We start from the raw sequence: 16,776 nt of genomic DNA, 5'->3' as shown, positions 1-16,776 counted from the left end.
TACCACTCATCTGTGTCTCTTCGCTGACATGAGGGGTTGCTACACTCTGCAGTCTCCCGGCATTTAAAGTCTGCTACCAGCAGAGCACGTTCTGGACTTCACAGCGCCCAGCAAAGTACTAGCCTGCGCCCACCCCCTACTACCGCAAAAACCTTTTGCATGCTTTGGCAGAAGTGTGAACAAAATGCCACGAACCACCCCAGATGGGACTCGAACCCACAATCCCTGGCTTAGGAGGCCAGTGCCTTATCCATTAGGCCACTGGGGCCACTCGACAGAGAAGGGGAAAGTTCTTTCTTTTCCTCTTCTCTCACTGGAGTCACGGGTACTGGCCCACTGAAAAGGGCAAGTTGGCTCACGTCCAAAGCTGCAGTGTCCCAGCACACGCGGGCAAAAGGCACCTGCTTGCACTCGGCTGGACACTTCCGCTTTATGGGACACACGATGGAAAGTGGACTCAATTCCCAGACCTAACTCTTACCTGTTTGGTATTCTGACGCTCGATTGTAAAATATGGCCAGCTGGTAAAAATGACAAAGGGCACTCCAGCGCTGGTCCTTTGGCTGCAGGCGGCGTGTCAGCGGCCTAAAACAGCAAGAAATAGCGAGAGAAATAAAGTGAGAAGCAAGCACCTTTTCAATTGGGCTCTCGGGTCTATGGGACTGGCGTGCAGCCTCTTGATCACAAGCGCAGGTCCAGCGTGAAAGGGCGTGGCAGTGGAGTCACTCTGCTATTAATACCTGGTTGGCCAATCCTCGTTGCAATGGATGGCCATCTGCAGCTTTACTTGTAGCTCCACTGAAGGTATTTTGTTTTGGGCAAAGGGGTGAGATTGTGATTTCCCCTGCGGCAGATGAAGAGAAAGGGCTTTATGCACTACAGGTCCCTGGACAGCCAAGCAAGTGTGAGCCGGAGACTGTGCTTCAGCTCTGAAGCAGTGTATCGAGAGCCTTCCAGGAGGAGGGGAATTAGCTCAGATGGTAGAGTGCTCGCTTAGCATGCGAGAGGTAGCGGGATCGATGCCCGCAAGACGCTTTTTCTTCATTTTCACTATTTTATTCAAAACACGCCAATCGTCGCAAATAAAGTCATGTGCTCGCTTCTGTTTTTTTTACTATCATCCTAAAAGTCTTCCGTCCACTTTCTGCTATCCCAAAGAGTCATCCGCGCGAGGGCCGGCAACAGGCGTGATACTGTGCAACAGGCGCATTGCATGGCATTGGTGACATATTCAGGAAATTCCACTTTGATGCCACCCAGGGCTGTTGACCTTTTATTTCAGTTCAATACGATGCTTCGAATAATTGGTTCAAAGTGCGCAGCCTTTGCTCTTTTATTTCGTTTTCATCGGAGCAGGTCGGAGCTGGCAGAAGAGTGAGCCCTGTCTGCAGGAGCTCTGATTCCAGAAAGCATATTTTCCCTGTCTTTCTTACCACTCATCTGTGTCTCTTCGCTGACATGAGGGGTTGCTACACTCTGCAGTCTCCCGGCATTTAAAGTCTGCTACCAGCAGAGCACGTTCTGGACTTCACAGCGCCCAGCAAAGTACTAGCCTGCGCCCTCCCCTACTACCGCAAAAACCTTTTGCATAAGTGTGAACAAAATGCCACGAACCACCCCAGATGGGGCTCGAACCCACAATCCCTGGCTTAGGAGGCCAGTGCCTTATCCATTAGGCCACTGGGGCCACTCGACAGAGAAGGGGAAAGTTCTTTCTTTTCCTCTTCTCTCACTGGAGTCACGGGTACTGGCCCACTGAAAAGGGCAAGTTGGCTCACGTCCAAAGCTGCAGTGTCCCAGCACACGCGGGCAAAAGGCACCTGCTTGCACTCGGCTGGACACTTCCGCTTTATGGGACACACGATGGAAAGTGGACTCAATTCCCAGACCTAACTCTTACCTGTTTGGTATTCTGACGCTCGATTGTAAAATATGGCAAGCTGGTAAAAATGACAAAGGGCACTCCAGCGCTGGTCCTTTGGCTGCAGGCGGCGTGTCAGCGGCCTAAAACAGCAAGAAATAGCGAGAGAAATAAAGTGAGAAGCAAGCACCTTTTCAATTGGGCTCTCGGGTCTATGGGACTGGCGTGCAGCCTCTTGATCACAAGCGCAGGTCCAGCGTGAAAGGGCGTGGGAGTGGAGTCACTCTGCTATTAATACCTGGTTGGCCAATCCTCATTGCAATGGATGGCCATCTGCAGCTTTACTTGTAGCTCCACTGAAGGTATTTTGTTTTGGGCAAAGGGGTGAGATTGTGATTTCCTCTGCGGCAGATGAAGAGAAAGGGCTTTATGCACTACAGGTCCCTGGACAGCCAAGCAAGTGTGAGCCGGAGACTGTGCTTCAGCTCTGAAGCAGTGTATCGAGAGCCTTCGAGGAGGAGGGGAATTAGCTCAGATGGTAGAGCGCTCGCTTAGCATGCGAGAGGTAGCGGGATCGATGCCCGCATTCTCCAGCAAGACACTTTTTCTTCATTTTCACTATTTTATTCAAAACTCACCAATCGTCGCAAATAAAGTCATGTGCTCGCTTCTGTTTTTTTTACTATCATCCTAAAAGTCTTCCGTCCACTTTCTGCTATCCCAAAGAGTCATCCGCGCGAGGGCCGGCAACAGGCGTGATACTGTGCAACAGGCGCATTGCATGGCATTGGTGACATATTCAGGAAATTCCACTTTGATGCCACCCAGGGCTGTTGACCTTTTATTTCAGTTCAATACGATGCTTCAAAGTGCGCAGCCTTTGCTCTTTTATTTCGTTTTCATCGGAGCAGGTCGGAGCTGGCAGAAGAGTGAGCCCTGTCTGCAGGAGCTCTGATTCCAGAAAGCATATTTTCCCTGTCTTTCTTACCACTCATCTGTGTCTCTTCGCTGACATGAGGGGTTGCTACACTCTGCAGTCTCCCGCATTTAAAGTCTGCTACCAGCAGAGCACGTTCTGGACTTCACAGCGCCCAGCAAAGTACTAGCCTGCGCCCACCCCCTACTACCGCAAAAACCTTTTGCATAAGTGTGAACAAAATGCCACGAACCACCCCAGATGGGACTCGAACCCACAATCCCTGGCTTAGGAGGCCAGTGCCTTATCCATTAGGCCACTGGGGCCACTCGACAGAGAAGGGGAAAGTTCTTTCTTTTCCTCTTCTCTCACTGGAGTCACGGGTACTGGCCCACTGAAAAGGGCAAGTTGGCTCACGTCCAAAGCTGCAGTGTCCCAGCACACGCGGGCAAAAGGCACCTGCTTGCACTCGGCTGGACACTTCCGCTTTATGGGACACACGATGGAAAGTGGACTCAATTCCCAGACCTAACTCTTACCTGTTTGGTATTCTGACGCTCGATTGTAAAATATGGCCAGCTGGTAAAAATGACAAAGGGCACTCCAGCGCTGGTCCTTTGGCTGCAGGCGGCGTGTCAGCGGCCTAAAACAGCAAGAAATAGCGAGAGAAATAAAGTGAGAAGCAAGCACTTTTTCAATTGGGCTCTCGGGTCTATGGGACTGGCGTGCAGCCTCTTGATCACAAGCGCAGGTCCAGCGTGAAAGGGCGTGGCAGTGGAGTCACTCTGCTATTAATACCTGGTTGGCCAATCCTCGTTGCAATGGATGGCCATCTGCAGCTTTACTTGTAGCTCCACTGAAGGTATTTTGTTTTGGGCAAAGGGGTGAGATTGTGATTTCCCCTGCGGCAGATGAAGAGAAAGGGCTTTATGCACTACAGGTCCCTGGACAGCCAAGCAAGTGTGAGCCGGAGACTGTGCTTCAGCTCTGAAGCAGTGTATCGAGAGCCTTCGAGGAGGAGGGGAATTAGCTCAGATGGTAGAGCGCTCGCTTAGCATGCGAGAGGTAGTGGGATCGATGCCCGCATTCTCCAGCAAGACGCTTTTTCTTCATTTTCACTATTTTATTCAAAACTCGCCAATCGTCGCAAATAAAGTCATGTGCTCGCTTCTGTTTTTTTTACTATCATCCTAAAAGTCTTCCGTCCACTTTCTGCTATCCCAAAGAGTCATCCGCGCGAGGGCCGGCAAGAGGCGTGATACTGTGCAACAGGCGCATTGCATGGCATTGGTGACATATTCAGGAAATTCCACTTTGATGCCACCCAGGGCTGTTAACCTTTTATTTCATTTCAATACGATGCTTCGAATAATTGGTTCAAAGTGCGCAGCCTTTGCTCTTTTATTTCGTTTTCATCGGAGCAGGTCGGAGCTGGCAGAAGAGTGAGCCCTGTCTGCAGGAGCTCTGATTCCAGAAAGCATATTTTCCCTGTCTTTCTTACCACTCATCTGCGTCTCTTCGCTGACATGAGGGGTTGCTACACTCTGCAGTCTCCCGGCATTTAAAGTCTGCTACCAGCAGAGCACGTTCTGGACTTCACAGCGCCCAGCAAAGTACTAGCCTGCGCCCACCCCCTACTACCGCAAAAACCTTTTGCATGCTTTGGCAGAAGTGTGAACAAAATGCCACGAACCACCCCAGATGGGACTCGAACCCACAATCCCTGGCTTAGGAGGCCGGTGCCTTATCCATTAGGCCACTGGGGCCACTCGACAGAGAAGGGGAAAGTTCTTTCTTTTCCTCTTCTCTCACTGGAGTCACGGGTACTGGCCCACTGAAAAGGGCAAGTTGGCTCACGTCCAAAGCTGCAGTGTCCCAGCACACGCGGGCAAAAGGCACCTGCTTGCACTCGGCTGGACACTTCCGCTTTATGGGACACACGATGGAAAGTGGACTCAATTCCCAGACCTAACTCTTACCTGTTTGGTATTCTGACGCTCGATTGTAAAATATGGCCAGCTGGTAAAAATGACAAAGGGCACTCCAGCGCTGGTCCTTTGGCTGCAGGCGGCGTGTCAGCGGCCTAAAACAGCAAGAAATAGCGAGAGAAATAAAGTGAGAAGCAAGCACCTTTTCAATTGGGCTCTCGGGTCTATGGGACTGGCGTGCAGCCTCTTGATCACAAGCGCAGGTCCAGCGTGAAAGGGCGTGGCAGTGGAGTCACTCTGCTATTAATACCTGGTTGGCCAATCCTCGTTGCAATGGATGGCCATCTGCAGCTTTACTTGTAGCTCCACTGAAGGTATTTTGTTTTGGGCAAAGGGGTGAGATTGTGATTTCCCCTGCGGCAGATGAAGAGAAAGGGCTTTATGCACTACAGGTCCCTGGACAGCCAAGCAAGTGTGAGCCGGAGACTGTGCTTCAGCTCTGAAGCAGTGTATCGAGAGCCTTCCAGGAGGAGGGGAATTAGCTCAGATGGTAGAGCGCTCGCTTAGCATGCGAGAGGTAGCGGGATCGATGCCCGCAAGACGCTTTTTCTTCATTTTCACTATTTTATTCAAAACACGCCAATCGTCGCAAATAAAGTCATGTGCTCGCTTCTGTTTTTTTTACTATCATCCTAAAAGTCTTCCGTCCACTTTCTGCTATCCCAAAGAGTCATCCGCGCGAGGGCCGGCAACAGGCGTGATACTGTGCAACAGGCGCATTGCATGGCATTGGTGACATATTCAGGAAATTCCACTTTGATGCCACCCAGGGCTGTTGACCTTTTATTTCAGTTCAATACGATGCTTCGAATAATTGGTTCAAAGTGCGCAGCCTTTGCTCTTTTATTTCGTTTTCATCGGAGCAGGTCGGAGCTGGCAGAAGAGTGAGCCCTGTCTGCAGGAGCTCTGATTCCAGAAAGCATATTTTCCCTGTCTTTCTTACCACTCATCTGTGTCTCTTCGCTGACATGAGGGGTTGCTACACTCTGCAGTCTCCCGGCATTTAAAGTCTGCTACCAGCAGAGCACGTTCTGGACTTCACAGCGCCCAGCAAAGTACTAGCCTGCGCCTACCCCCTACTACCGCAAAAACCTTTTGCATGCTTTGGCAGAAGTGTGAACAAAATGCCACGAACCACCCCAGATGGGACTCGAACCCACAATCCCTGGCTTAGGAGGCCAGTGCCTTATCCATTAGGCCACTGGGGCAACTCGACAGAGAAGGGGAAAGTTCTTTCTTTTCCTCTTCTCTCACTGGAGTCACGGGTACTGGCCCACTGAAAAGGGCAAGTTGGCTCACGTCCAAAGCTGCAGTGTCCCAGCACACGCGGGCAAAAGGCACCTGCTTGCACTCGGCTGGACACTTCCGCTTTATGGGACACACGATGGAAAGTGGACTCAATTCCCAGACCTAACTCTTACCTGTTTGGTATTCTGACGCTCGATTGTAAAATATGGCAAGCTGGTAAAAATGACAAAGGGCACTCCAGCGCTGGTCCTTTGGCTGCAGGCGGCGTGTCAGCGGCCTAAAACAGCAAGAAATAGCGAGAGAAATAAAGTGAGAAGCAAGCACCTTTTCAATTGGGCTCTCGGGTCTATGGGACTGGCGTGCAGCCTCTTGATCACAAGCGCAGGTCCAGCGTGAAAGGGCGTGGCAGTGGAGTCACTCTGCTATTAATACCTGGTTGGCCAATCCTCGTTGCAATGGATGGCCATCTGCAGCTTTACTTGTAGCTCCACTGAAGGTATTTTGTTTTGGGCAAAGGGGTGAGATTGTGATTTCCTCTGCGGCAGATGAAGAGAAAGGGCTTTATGCACTACAGGTCCCTGGACAGCCAAGCAAGTGTGAGCCGGAGACTGTGCTTCAGCTCTGAAGCAGTGTATCGAGAGCCTTCGAGGAGGAGGGGAATTAGCTCAGATGGTAGAGCGCTCGCTTAGCATGCGAGAGGTAGCGGGATCGATGCCCGCATTCTCCAGCAAGACACTTTTTCTTCATTTTCACTATTTTATTCAAAACTCACCAATCGTCGCAAATAAAGTCATGTGCTCGCTTCTGTTTTTTTTACTATCATCCTAAAAGTCTTCCGTCCACTTTCTGCTATCCCAAAGAGTCATCCGCGCGAGGGCCGGCAACAGGCGTGATACTGTGCAACAGGCGCATTGCATGGCATTGGTGACATATTCAGGAAATTCCACTTTGATGCCACCCAGGGCTGTTGACCTTTTATTTCAGTTCAATACGATGCTTCGAATAATTGGTTCAAAGTGCGCAGCCTTTGCTCTTTTATTTCGTTTTCATCGGAGCAGGTCGGAGCTGGCAGAAGAGTGAGCCCTGTCTGCAGGAGCTCTGATTCCAGAAAGCATATTTTCCCTGTCTTTCTTACCACTCATCTGTGTCTCTTCGCTGACATGAGGGGTTGCTACACTCTGCAGTCTCCCGCATTTAAAGTCTGCTACCAGCAGAGCACGTTCTGGACTTCACAGCGCCCAGCAAAGTACTAGCCTGCGCCCACCCCCTACTACCGCAAAAACCTTTTGCATAAGTGTGAACAAAATGCCACGAACCACCCCAGATGGGGCTCGAACCCACAATCCCTGGCTTAGGAGGCCAGTGCCTTATCCATTAGGCCACTGGGGCCACTCGACAGAGAAGGGGAAAGTTCTTTCTTTTCCTCTTCTCTCACTGGAGTCACGGGTACTGGCCCACTGAAAAGGGCAAGTTGGCTCACGTCCAAAGCTGCAGTGTCCCAGCACACGCGGGCAAAAGGCACCTGCTTGCACTCGGCTGGACACTTCCGCTTTATGGGACACACGATGGAAAGTGGACTCAATTCCCAGACCTAACTCTTACCTGTTTGGTATTCTGACGCTCGATTGTAAAATATGGCCAGCTGGTAAAAATGACAAAGGGCACTCCAGCGCTGGTCCTTTGGCTGCAGGCGGCGTGTCAGCGGCTTAAAACAGCAAGAAATAGCGAGAGAAATAAAGTGAGAAGCAAGCACCTTTTCAATTGGGCTCTCGGGTCTATGGGACTGGCGTGCAGCCTCTTGATCACAAGCGCAGGTCCAGCGTGAAAGGGCGTGGGAGTGGAGTCACTCTGCTATTAATACCTGGTTGGCCAATCCTCATTGCAATGGATGGCCATCTGCAGCTTTACTTGTAGCTCCACTGAAGGTATTTTGTTTTGGGCAAAGGGGTGAGATTGTGATTTCCTCTGCGGCAGATGAAGAGAAAGGGCTTTATGCACTACAGGTCCCTGGACAGCCAAGGAAGTGTGAGCCGGAGACTGTGCTTCAGCTCTGAAGCAGTGTATCGAGAGCCTTCGAGGAGGAGGGGAATTAGCTCAGATGGTAGAGCGCTCGCTTAGCATGCGAGAGGTAGCGGGATCGATGCCCGCATTCTCCAGCAAGACGCTTTTTCTTCATTTTCACTATTTTATTCAAAACTCACCAATCGTCGCAAATAAAGTCATGTGCTCGCTTCTGTTTTTTTTACTATCATCCTAAAAGTCTTCCGTCCACTTTCTGCTATCCCAAAGAGTCATCCGCGCGAGGGCCGGCAAGAGGCGTGATACTGTGCAACAGGCGCATTGCATGGCATTGGTGACATATTCAGGAAATTCCACTTTGATGCCACCCAGGGCTGTTAACCTTTTATTTCATTTCAATACGATGCTTCGAATAATTGGTTCAAAGTGCGCAGCCTTTGCTCTTTTATTTCGTTTTCATCGGAGCAGGTCGGAGCTGGCAGAAGAGTGAGCCCTGTCTGCAGGAGCTCTGATTCCAGAAAGCATATTTTCCCTGTCTTTCTTACCACTCATCTGTGTCTCTTCGCTGACATGAGGGGTTGCTACACTCTGCAGTCTCCCGGCATTTAAAGTCTGCTACCAGCAGAGCACGTTCTGGACTTCACAGCGCCCAGCAAAGTACTAGCCTGCGCCCACCCCCTACTACCGCAAAAACCTTTTGCATAAGTGTGAACAAAATGCCACGAACCACCCCAGATGGGACTCGAACCCACAATCCCTGGCTTAGGAGGCCAGTGCCTTATCCATTAGGCCACTGGGGCCACTCGACAGAGAAGGGGAAAGTTCTTTCTTTTCCTCTTCTCTCACTGGAGTCACGGGTACTGGCCCACTGAAAAGGGCAAGTTGGCTCACGTCCAAAGCTGCAGTGTCCCAGCACACGCGGGCAAAAGGCACCTGCTTGCACTCGGCTGGACACTTCCGCTTTATGGGACACACGATGGAAAGTGGACTCAATTCCCAGACCTAACTCTTACCTGTTTGGTATTCTGACGCTCGATTGTAAAATATGGCCAGCTGGTAAAAATGACAAAGGGCACTCCAGCGCTGGTCCTTTGGCTGCAGGCGGCGTGTCAGCGGCCTAAAACAGCAAGAAATAGCGAGAGAAATAAAGTGAGAAGCAAGCACTTTTTCAATTGGGCTCTCGGGTCTATGGGACTGGCGTGCAGCCTCTTGATCACAAGCGCAGGTCCAGCGTGAAAGGGCGTGGCAGTGGAGTCACTCTGCTATTAATACCTGGTTGGCCAATCCTCGTTGCAATGGATGGCCATCTGCAGCTTTACTTGTAGCTCCACTGAAGGTATTTTGTTTTGGGCAAAGGGGTGAGATTGTGATTTCCCCTGCGGCAGATGAAGAGAAAGGGCTTTATGCACTACAGGTCCCTGGACAGCCAAGCAAGTGTGAGCCGGAGACTGTGCTTCAGCTCTGAAGCAGTGTATCGAGAGCCTTCGAGGAGGAGGGGAATTAGCTCAGATGGTAGAGCGCTCGCTTAGCATGCGAGAGGTAGTGGGATCGATGCCCGCATTCTCCAGCAAGACGCTTTTTCTTCATTTTCACTATTTTATTCAAAACTCGCCAATCGTCGCAAATAAAGTCATGTGCTCGCTTCTGTTTTTTTTACTATCATCCTAAAAGTCTTCCGTCCACTTTCTGCTATCCCAAAGAGTCATCCGCGCGAGGGCCGGCAAGAGGCGTGATACTGTGCAACAGGCGCATTGCATGGCATTGGTGACATATTCAGGAAATTCCACTTTGATGCCACCCAGGGCTGTTAACCTTTTATTTCATTTCAATACGATGCTTCGAATAATTGGTTCAAAGTGCGCAGCCTTTGCTCTTTTATTTCGTTTTCATCGGAGCAGGTCGGAGCTGGCAGAAGAGTGAGCCCTGTCTGCAGGAGCTCTGATTCCAGAAAGCATATTTTCCCTGTCTTTCTTACCACTCATCTGTGTCTCTTCGCTGACATGAGGGGTTGCTACACTCTGCAGTCTCCCGGCATTTAAAGTCTGCTACCAGCAGAGCACGTTCTGGACTTCACAGCGCCCAGCAAAGTACTAGCCTGCGCCCACCCCCTACTACCGCAAAAACCTTTTGCATGCTTTGGCAGAAGTGTGAACAAAATGCCACGAACCACCCCAGATGGGACTCGAACCCACAATCCCTGGCTTAGGAGGCCAGTGCCTTATCCATTAGGCCACTGGGGCCACTCGACAGAGAAGGGGAAAGTTCTTTCTTTTCCTCTTCTCTCACTGGAGTCACGGGTACTGGCCCACTGAAAAGGGCAAGTTGGCTCACGTCCAAAGCTGCAGTGTCCCAGCACACGCGGGCAAAAGGCACCTGCTTGCACTCGGCTGGACACTTCCGCTTTATGGGACACACGATGGAAAGTGGACTCAATTCCCAGACCTAACTCTTACCTGTTTGGTATTCTGACGCTCGATTGTAAAATATGGCCAGCTGGTAAAAATGACAAAGGGCACTCCAGCGCTGGTCCTTTGGCTGCAGGCGGCGTGTCAGCGGCCTAAAACAGCAAGAAATAGCGAGAGAAATAAAGTGAGAAGCAAGCACCTTTTCAATTGGGCTCTCGGGTCTATGGGACTGGCGTGCAGCCTCTTGATCACAAGCGCAGGTCCAGCGTGAAAGGGCGTGGCAGTGGAGTCACTCTGCTATTAATACCTGGTTGGCCAATCCTCGTTGCAATGGATGGCCATCTGCAGCTTTACTTGTAGCTCCACTGAAGGTATTTTGTTTTGGGCAAAGGGGTGAGATTGTGATTTCCCCTGCGGCAGATGAAGAGAAAGGGCTTTATGCACTACAGGTCCCTGGACAGCCAAGCAAGTGTGAGCCGGAGACTGTGCTTCAGCTCTGAAGCAGTGTATCGAGAGCCTTCCAGGAGGAGGGGAATTAGCTCAGATGGTAGAGCGCTCGCTTAGCATGCGAGAGGTAGCGGGATCGATGCCCGCAAGACGCTTTTTCTTCATTTTCACTATTTTATTCAAAACACGCCAATCGTCGCAAATAAAGTCATGTGCTCGCTTCTGTTTTTTTTCTATCATCCTAAAAGTCTTCCGTCCACTTTCTGCTATCCCAAAGAGTCATCCGCGCGAGGGCCGGCAACAGGCGTGATACTGTGCAACAGGCGCATTGCATGGCATTGGTGACATATTCAGGAAATTCCACTTTGATGCCACCCAGGGCTGTTGACCTTTTATTTCAGTTCAATACGATGCTTCGAATAATTGGTTCAAAGTGCGCAGCCTTTGCTCTTTTATTTCGTTTTCATCGGAGCAGGTCGGAGCTGGCAGAAGAGTGAGCCCTGTCTGCAGGAGCTCTGATTCCAGAAAGCATATTTTCCCTGTCTTTCTTACCACTCATCTGTGTCTCTTCGCTGACATGAGGGGTTGCTACACTCTGCAGTCTCCCGCATTTAAAGTCTGCTACCAGCAGAGCACGTTCTGGACTTCACAGCGCCCAGCAAAGTACTAGCCTGCGCCCACCCCCTACTACCGCAAAAACCTTTTGCATAAGTGTGAACAAAATGCCACGAACCACCCCAGATGGGACTCGAACCCACAATCCCTGGCTTAGGAGGCCAGTGCCTTATCCATTAGGCCACTGGGGCCACTCGACAGAGAAGGGGAAAGTTCTTTCTTTTCCTCTTCTCTCACTGGAGTCACGGGTACTGGCCCACTAAAAAGGGCAAGTTGGCTCACGTCCAAAGCTGCAGTGTCCCAGCACACGCGGGCAAAAGGCACCTGCTTGCACTCGGCTGGACACTTCCGCTTTATGGGACACACGATGGAAAGTGGACTCAATTCCCAGACCTAACTCTTACCTGTTTGGTATTCTGACGCTCGATTGTAAAATATGGCCAGCTGGTAAAAATGACAAAGGGCACTCCAGCGCTGGTCCTTTGGCTGCAGGCGGCGTGTCAGCGGCCTAAAACAGCAAGAAATAGCGAGAGAAATAAAGTGAGAAGCAAGCACCTTTTCAATTGGGCTCTCGGGTCTATGGGACTGGCGTGCAGCCTCTTGATCACAAGCGCAGGTCCAGCGTGAAAGGGCGTGGCAGTGGAGTCACTCTGCTATTAATACCTGGTTGGCCAATCCTCGTTGCAATGGATGGCCATCTGCAGCTTTACTTGTAGCTCCACTGAAGGTATTTTGTTTTGGGCAAAGGGGTGAGATTGTGATTTCCCCTGCGGCAGATGAAGAGAAAGGGCTTTATGCACTACAGGTCCCTGGACAGCCAAGCAAGTGTGAGCCGGAGACTGTGCTTCAGCTCTGAAGCAGTGTATCGAGAGCCTTCCAGGAGGAGGGGAATTAGCTCAGATGGTAGAGCGCTCGCTTAGCATGCGAGAGGTAGCGGGATCGATGCCCGCAAGACGCTTTTTCTTCATTTTCACTATTTTATTCAAAACACGCCAATCGTCGCAAATAAAGTCATGTGCTCGCTTCTGTTTTTTTTCTATCATCCTAAAAGTCTTCCGTCCACTTTCTGCTATCCCAAAGAGTCATCCGCGCGAGGGCCGGCAACAGGCGTGATACTGTGCAACAGGCGCATTGCATGGCATTGGTGACATATTCAGGAAATTCCACTTTGATGCCACCCAGGGCTGTTGACCTTTTATTTCAGTTCAATACGATGCTTCGAATAATTGGTTCAAAGTGCGCAGCCTTTGCTCTTTTATTTCGTTTTCATCGGAGCAGGTCGGAGCTGGCAGAAGAGTGAGCCCTGTCTGCAGGAGCTCTGATTCCAGAAAGCATATTTTCCCTGTCTTTCTTACCACTCATCTGTGTCTCTTCGCTGACATGAGGGGTTGCTACACTCTGCAGTCTCCCGCATTTAAAGTCTGCTACCAGCAGAGCACGTTCTGGACTTCACAGCGCCCAGCAAAGTACTAGCCTGCGCCCACCCCCTACTACCGCAAAAACCTTTTGCATAAGTGTGAACAAAATGCCACGAACCACCCCAGATGGGACTCGAACCCACAATCCCTGGCTTAGGAGGCCAGTGCCTTATCCATTAGGCCACTGGGGCCACTCGACAGAGAAGGGGAAAGTTCTTTCTTTTCCTCTTCTCTCACTGGAGTCACGGGTACTGGCCCACTAAAAAGGGCAAGTTGGCTCACGTCCAAAGCTGCAGTGTCCCAGCACACGCGGGCAAAAGGCACCTGCTTGCACTCGGCTGGACACTTCCGCTTTATGGGACACACGATGGAAAGTGGACTCAATTCCCAGACCTAACTCTTACCTGTTTGGTATTCTGACGCTCGATTGTAAAATATGGCCAGCTGGTAAAAATGACAAAGGGCACTCCAGCGCTGGTCCTTTGGCTGCAGGCGGCGTGTCAGCGGCCTAAAACAGCAAGAAATAGCGAGAGAAATAAAGTGAGAAGCAAGCACCTTTTCAATTGGGCTCTCGGGTCTATGGGACTGGCGTGCAGCCTCTTGATCACAAGCGCAGGTCCAGCGTGAAAGGGCGTGGCAGTGGAGTCACTCTGCTATTAATACCTGGTTGGCCAATCCTCGTTGCAATGGATGGCCATCTGCAGCTTTACTTGTAGCTCCACTGAAGGTATTTTGTTTTGGGCAAAGGGGTGAGATTGTGATTTCCCCTGCGGCAGATGAAGAGAAAGGGCTTTATGCACTACAGGTCCCTGGACAGCCAAGCAAGTGTGAGCCGGAGACTGTGCTTCAGCTCTGAAGCAGTGTATCGAGAGCCTTCGATGAGGAGGGGAATTAGCTCAGATGGTAGAGCGCTCGCTTAGCATGCGAGAGGTAGCGGGATCGATGCCCGCATTCTCCAGCAAGACGCTTTTTCTTCATTTTCACTATTTTATTCAAAACTCGCCAATCGTCGCAAATAAAGTCATGTGCTCGCTTCTGTTTTTTTTACTATCATCCTAAAAGTCTTCCGTCCACTTTCTGCTATCCCAAAGAGTCATCCGCGCGAGGGCCGGCAACAGGCGTGACACTGTGCAACAGGCGCATTGCATGGCATTGGTGACATATTCAGGAAATTCCACTTTGATGCCACCCAGGGCTGTTAACCTTTTATTTCAGTTCAATACGATGCTTCGAATAATTGGTTCAAAGTGCGCAGCCTTTGCTCTTTTATTTCGTTTTCATCGGAGCAGGTCGGAGCTGGCAGAAGAGTGAGCCCTGTCTGCAGGAGCTCTGATTCCAGAAAGCATATTTTCCCTGTCTTTCTTACCACTCATCTGTGTCTCTTCGCTGACATGAGGGGTTGCTACACTCTGCAGTCTCCCGGCATTTAAAGTCTGCTACCAGCAGAGCACGTTCTGGACTTCACAGCGCCCAGCAAAGTACTAGCCTGCGCCCTCCCCCTACTACCGCAAAAACCTTTTGCATAAGTGTGAACAAAATGCCACGAACCACCCCAGATGGGGCTCGAACCCACAATCCCTGGCTTAGGAGGCCAGTGCCTTATCCATTAGGCCACTGGGGCCACTCGACAGAGAAGGGGAAAGTTCTTTCTTTTCCTCTTCTCTCACTGGAGTCACGGGTACTGGCCCACTGAAAAGGGCAAGTTGGCTCACGTCCAAAGCTGCAGTGTCCCAGCACACGCGGGCAAAAGGCACCTGCTTGCACTCGGCTGGACACTTCCGCTTTATGGGACACACGATGGAAAGTGGACTCAATTCCCAGACCTAACTCTTACCTGTTTGGTATTCTGACGCTCGATTGTAAAATATGGCCAGCTGGTAAAAATGACAAAGGGCACTCCAGCGCTGGTCCTTTGGCTGCAGGCGGCGTGTCAGCGGCCTAAAACAGCAAGAAATAGCGAGAGAAATAAAGTGAGAAGCAAGCACCTTTTCAATTGGGCTCTCGGGTCTATGGGACTGGCGTGCAGCCTCTTGATCACAAGCGCAGGTCCAGCGTGAAAGGGCGTGGGAGTGGAGTCACTCTGCTATTAATACCTGGTTGGCCAATCCTCATTGCAATGGATGGCCATCTGCAGCTTTACTTGTAGCTCCACTGAAGGTATTTTGTTTTGGGCAAAGGGGTGAGATTGTGATTTCCTCTGCGGCAGATGAAGAGAAAGGGCTTTATGCACTACAGGTCCCTGGACAGCCAAGGAAGTGTGAGCCGGAGACTGTGCTTCAGCTCTGAAGCAGTGTATCGAGAGCCTTCGAGGAGGAGGGGAATTAGCTCAGATGGTAGAGCCCTCGCTTAGCATGCGAGAGGTAGCGGGATCGATGCCCGCATTCTCCAGCAAGACGCTTTTTCTTCATTTTCACTATTTTATTCAAAACTCACCAATCGTCGCAAATAAAGTCATGTGCTCGCTTCTGTTTTTTTTACTATCATCCTAAAAGTCTTCCGTCCACTTTCTGCTATCCCAAAGAGTCATCCGCGCGAGGGCCGGCAAGAGGCGTGATACTGTGCAACAGGCGCATTGCATGGCATTGGTGACATATTCAGGAAATTCCACTTTGATGCCACCCAGGGCTGTTAACCTTTTATTTCATTTCAATACGATGCTTCGAATAATTGGTTCAAAGTGCGCAGCCTTTGCTCTTTTATTTCGTTTTCATCGGAGCAGGTCGGAGCTGGCAGAAGAGTGAGCCCTGTCTGCAGGAGCTCTGATTCCAGAAAGCATATTTTCCCTGTCTTTCTTACCACTCATCTGTGTCTCTTCGCTGACATGAGGGGTTGCTACACTCTGCAGTCTCCCGGCATTTAAAGTCTGCTACCAGCAGAGCACGTTCTGGACTTCACAGCGCCCAGCAAAGTACAAGCCTGCGCCCACCCCCTACTACCGCAAAAACCTTTTGCATAAGTGTGAACAAAATGCCACGAACCACCCCAGATGGGACTCGAACCCACAATCCCTGGCTTAGGAGGCCAGTGCCTTATCCATTAGGCCACTGGGGCCACTCGACAGAGAAGGGGAAAGTTCTTTCTTTTCCTCTTCTCTCACTGGAGTCACGGGTACTGGCCCACTGAAAAGGGCAAGTTGGCTCACGTCCAAAGCTGCAGTGTCCCAGCACACGCGGGCAAAAGGCACCTGCTTGCACTCGGCTGGACACTTCCGCTTTATGGGACACACGATGGAAAGTGGACTCAATTCCCAGACCTAACTCTTACCTGTTTGGTATTCTGACGCTCGATTGTAAAATATGGCCAGCTGGTAAAAATGACAAAGGGCACTCCAGCGCTGGTCCTTTGGCTGCAGGCGGCGTGTCAGCGGCCTAAAACAGCAAGAAATAGCGAGAGAAATAAAGTGAGAAGCAAGCACCTTTTCAATTGGGCTCTCGGGTCTATGGGACTGGCGTGCAGCCTCTTGATCACAAGCGCAGGTCCAGCGTGAAAGGGCGTGGCAGTGGAGTCACTCTGCTATTAATACCTGGTTGGCCAATCCTCGTTGCAATGGATGGCCATCTGCAGCTTTACTTGTAGCTCCACTGAAGGTATTTTGTTTTGGGCAAAGGGGTGAGATTGTGATTTCCTCTGCGGCAGATGAAGAGAAAGGGCTTTATGCACTACAGGTCCCTGGACAGCCAAGCAAGTGTGAGCCGGAGACTGTGCTTCAGCTCTGAAGCAGTGTATCGAGAGCCTTCGAGGAGGAGGGGAATTAGCTCAGATGGTAGAGCGCTCGCTTAGCATGCGAGAGGTAGCGGGATCGATGCCCGCATTCTCCAGCAAGACACTTTTTCTTCATTTTCACTATTTTATTCAAAAC

General features: G+C 50.8%; 20 non-coding genes across 20 annotated transcripts; 8 read left to right on the top strand and 12 right to left on the bottom strand.

The window, feature by feature from the left end:
• Positions 1–195: 195 nt before the first annotated feature.
• Positions 196–268, bottom strand: TRNAR-CCU (transfer RNA arginine (anticodon CCU)). The gene has a single exon. It is a non-coding gene; the product is annotated as a tRNA-Arg (tRNA).
• A 1,346-nt stretch (positions 269–1,614) lies between these two features.
• On the bottom strand, positions 1,615–1,687 carry TRNAR-CCU (transfer RNA arginine (anticodon CCU)). The gene has a single exon. It is a non-coding gene; the product is annotated as a tRNA-Arg (tRNA).
• Positions 1,688–2,381: 694 nt separating this feature from the next.
• On the top strand, positions 2,382–2,454 carry TRNAA-AGC (transfer RNA alanine (anticodon AGC)). Its single transcript has one exon. It is a non-coding gene; the product is annotated as a tRNA-Ala (tRNA).
• A 576-nt stretch (positions 2,455–3,030) lies between these two features.
• TRNAR-CCU (transfer RNA arginine (anticodon CCU)) lies at positions 3,031–3,103 on the bottom strand. The gene has a single exon. It is a non-coding gene; the product is annotated as a tRNA-Arg (tRNA).
• Positions 3,104–3,797: 694 nt separating this feature from the next.
• TRNAA-AGC (transfer RNA alanine (anticodon AGC)) lies at positions 3,798–3,870 on the top strand. Its single transcript has one exon. It is a non-coding gene; the product is annotated as a tRNA-Ala (tRNA).
• Positions 3,871–4,470: 600 nt separating this feature from the next.
• Positions 4,471–4,543, bottom strand: TRNAR-CCU (transfer RNA arginine (anticodon CCU)). Its single transcript has one exon. It is a non-coding gene; the product is annotated as a tRNA-Arg (tRNA).
• A 1,357-nt stretch (positions 4,544–5,900) lies between these two features.
• Positions 5,901–5,973, bottom strand: TRNAR-CCU (transfer RNA arginine (anticodon CCU)). Its single transcript has one exon. It is a non-coding gene; the product is annotated as a tRNA-Arg (tRNA).
• A 694-nt stretch (positions 5,974–6,667) lies between these two features.
• TRNAA-AGC (transfer RNA alanine (anticodon AGC)) lies at positions 6,668–6,740 on the top strand. The gene has a single exon. It is a non-coding gene; the product is annotated as a tRNA-Ala (tRNA).
• Positions 6,741–7,329: 589 nt separating this feature from the next.
• Positions 7,330–7,402, bottom strand: TRNAR-CCU (transfer RNA arginine (anticodon CCU)). Its single transcript has one exon. It is a non-coding gene; the product is annotated as a tRNA-Arg (tRNA).
• A 694-nt stretch (positions 7,403–8,096) lies between these two features.
• On the top strand, positions 8,097–8,169 carry TRNAA-AGC (transfer RNA alanine (anticodon AGC)). The gene has a single exon. It is a non-coding gene; the product is annotated as a tRNA-Ala (tRNA).
• Positions 8,170–8,759: 590 nt separating this feature from the next.
• Positions 8,760–8,832, bottom strand: TRNAR-CCU (transfer RNA arginine (anticodon CCU)). Its single transcript has one exon. It is a non-coding gene; the product is annotated as a tRNA-Arg (tRNA).
• Positions 8,833–9,526: 694 nt separating this feature from the next.
• TRNAA-AGC (transfer RNA alanine (anticodon AGC)) lies at positions 9,527–9,599 on the top strand. Its single transcript has one exon. It is a non-coding gene; the product is annotated as a tRNA-Ala (tRNA).
• A 600-nt stretch (positions 9,600–10,199) lies between these two features.
• Positions 10,200–10,272, bottom strand: TRNAR-CCU (transfer RNA arginine (anticodon CCU)). The gene has a single exon. It is a non-coding gene; the product is annotated as a tRNA-Arg (tRNA).
• A 1,345-nt stretch (positions 10,273–11,617) lies between these two features.
• Positions 11,618–11,690, bottom strand: TRNAR-CCU (transfer RNA arginine (anticodon CCU)). Its single transcript has one exon. It is a non-coding gene; the product is annotated as a tRNA-Arg (tRNA).
• A 1,345-nt stretch (positions 11,691–13,035) lies between these two features.
• Positions 13,036–13,108, bottom strand: TRNAR-CCU (transfer RNA arginine (anticodon CCU)). The gene has a single exon. It is a non-coding gene; the product is annotated as a tRNA-Arg (tRNA).
• A 694-nt stretch (positions 13,109–13,802) lies between these two features.
• On the top strand, positions 13,803–13,875 carry TRNAA-AGC (transfer RNA alanine (anticodon AGC)). Its single transcript has one exon. It is a non-coding gene; the product is annotated as a tRNA-Ala (tRNA).
• A 590-nt stretch (positions 13,876–14,465) lies between these two features.
• Positions 14,466–14,538, bottom strand: TRNAR-CCU (transfer RNA arginine (anticodon CCU)). The gene has a single exon. It is a non-coding gene; the product is annotated as a tRNA-Arg (tRNA).
• Positions 14,539–15,232: 694 nt separating this feature from the next.
• Positions 15,233–15,305, top strand: TRNAA-AGC (transfer RNA alanine (anticodon AGC)). The gene has a single exon. It is a non-coding gene; the product is annotated as a tRNA-Ala (tRNA).
• Positions 15,306–15,895: 590 nt separating this feature from the next.
• TRNAR-CCU (transfer RNA arginine (anticodon CCU)) lies at positions 15,896–15,968 on the bottom strand. Its single transcript has one exon. It is a non-coding gene; the product is annotated as a tRNA-Arg (tRNA).
• A 694-nt stretch (positions 15,969–16,662) lies between these two features.
• On the top strand, positions 16,663–16,735 carry TRNAA-AGC (transfer RNA alanine (anticodon AGC)). Its single transcript has one exon. It is a non-coding gene; the product is annotated as a tRNA-Ala (tRNA).
• The last annotated feature ends 41 nt before the right edge of the window (positions 16,736–16,776 follow it).

Source organism: Ambystoma mexicanum, chromosome 5q, assembly GCF_040938575.1.
Source record: "Ambystoma mexicanum isolate Mex_15411 chromosome 5q, UKY_AmexF1_1, whole genome shotgun sequence".
NCBI lineage: Eukaryota > Metazoa > Chordata > Amphibia > Caudata > Ambystomatidae > Ambystoma > Ambystoma mexicanum.
The sequence above is the reverse complement of the archived record's forward strand: the minus strand, read 5'-3'. Positions and strand labels throughout refer to the sequence as shown.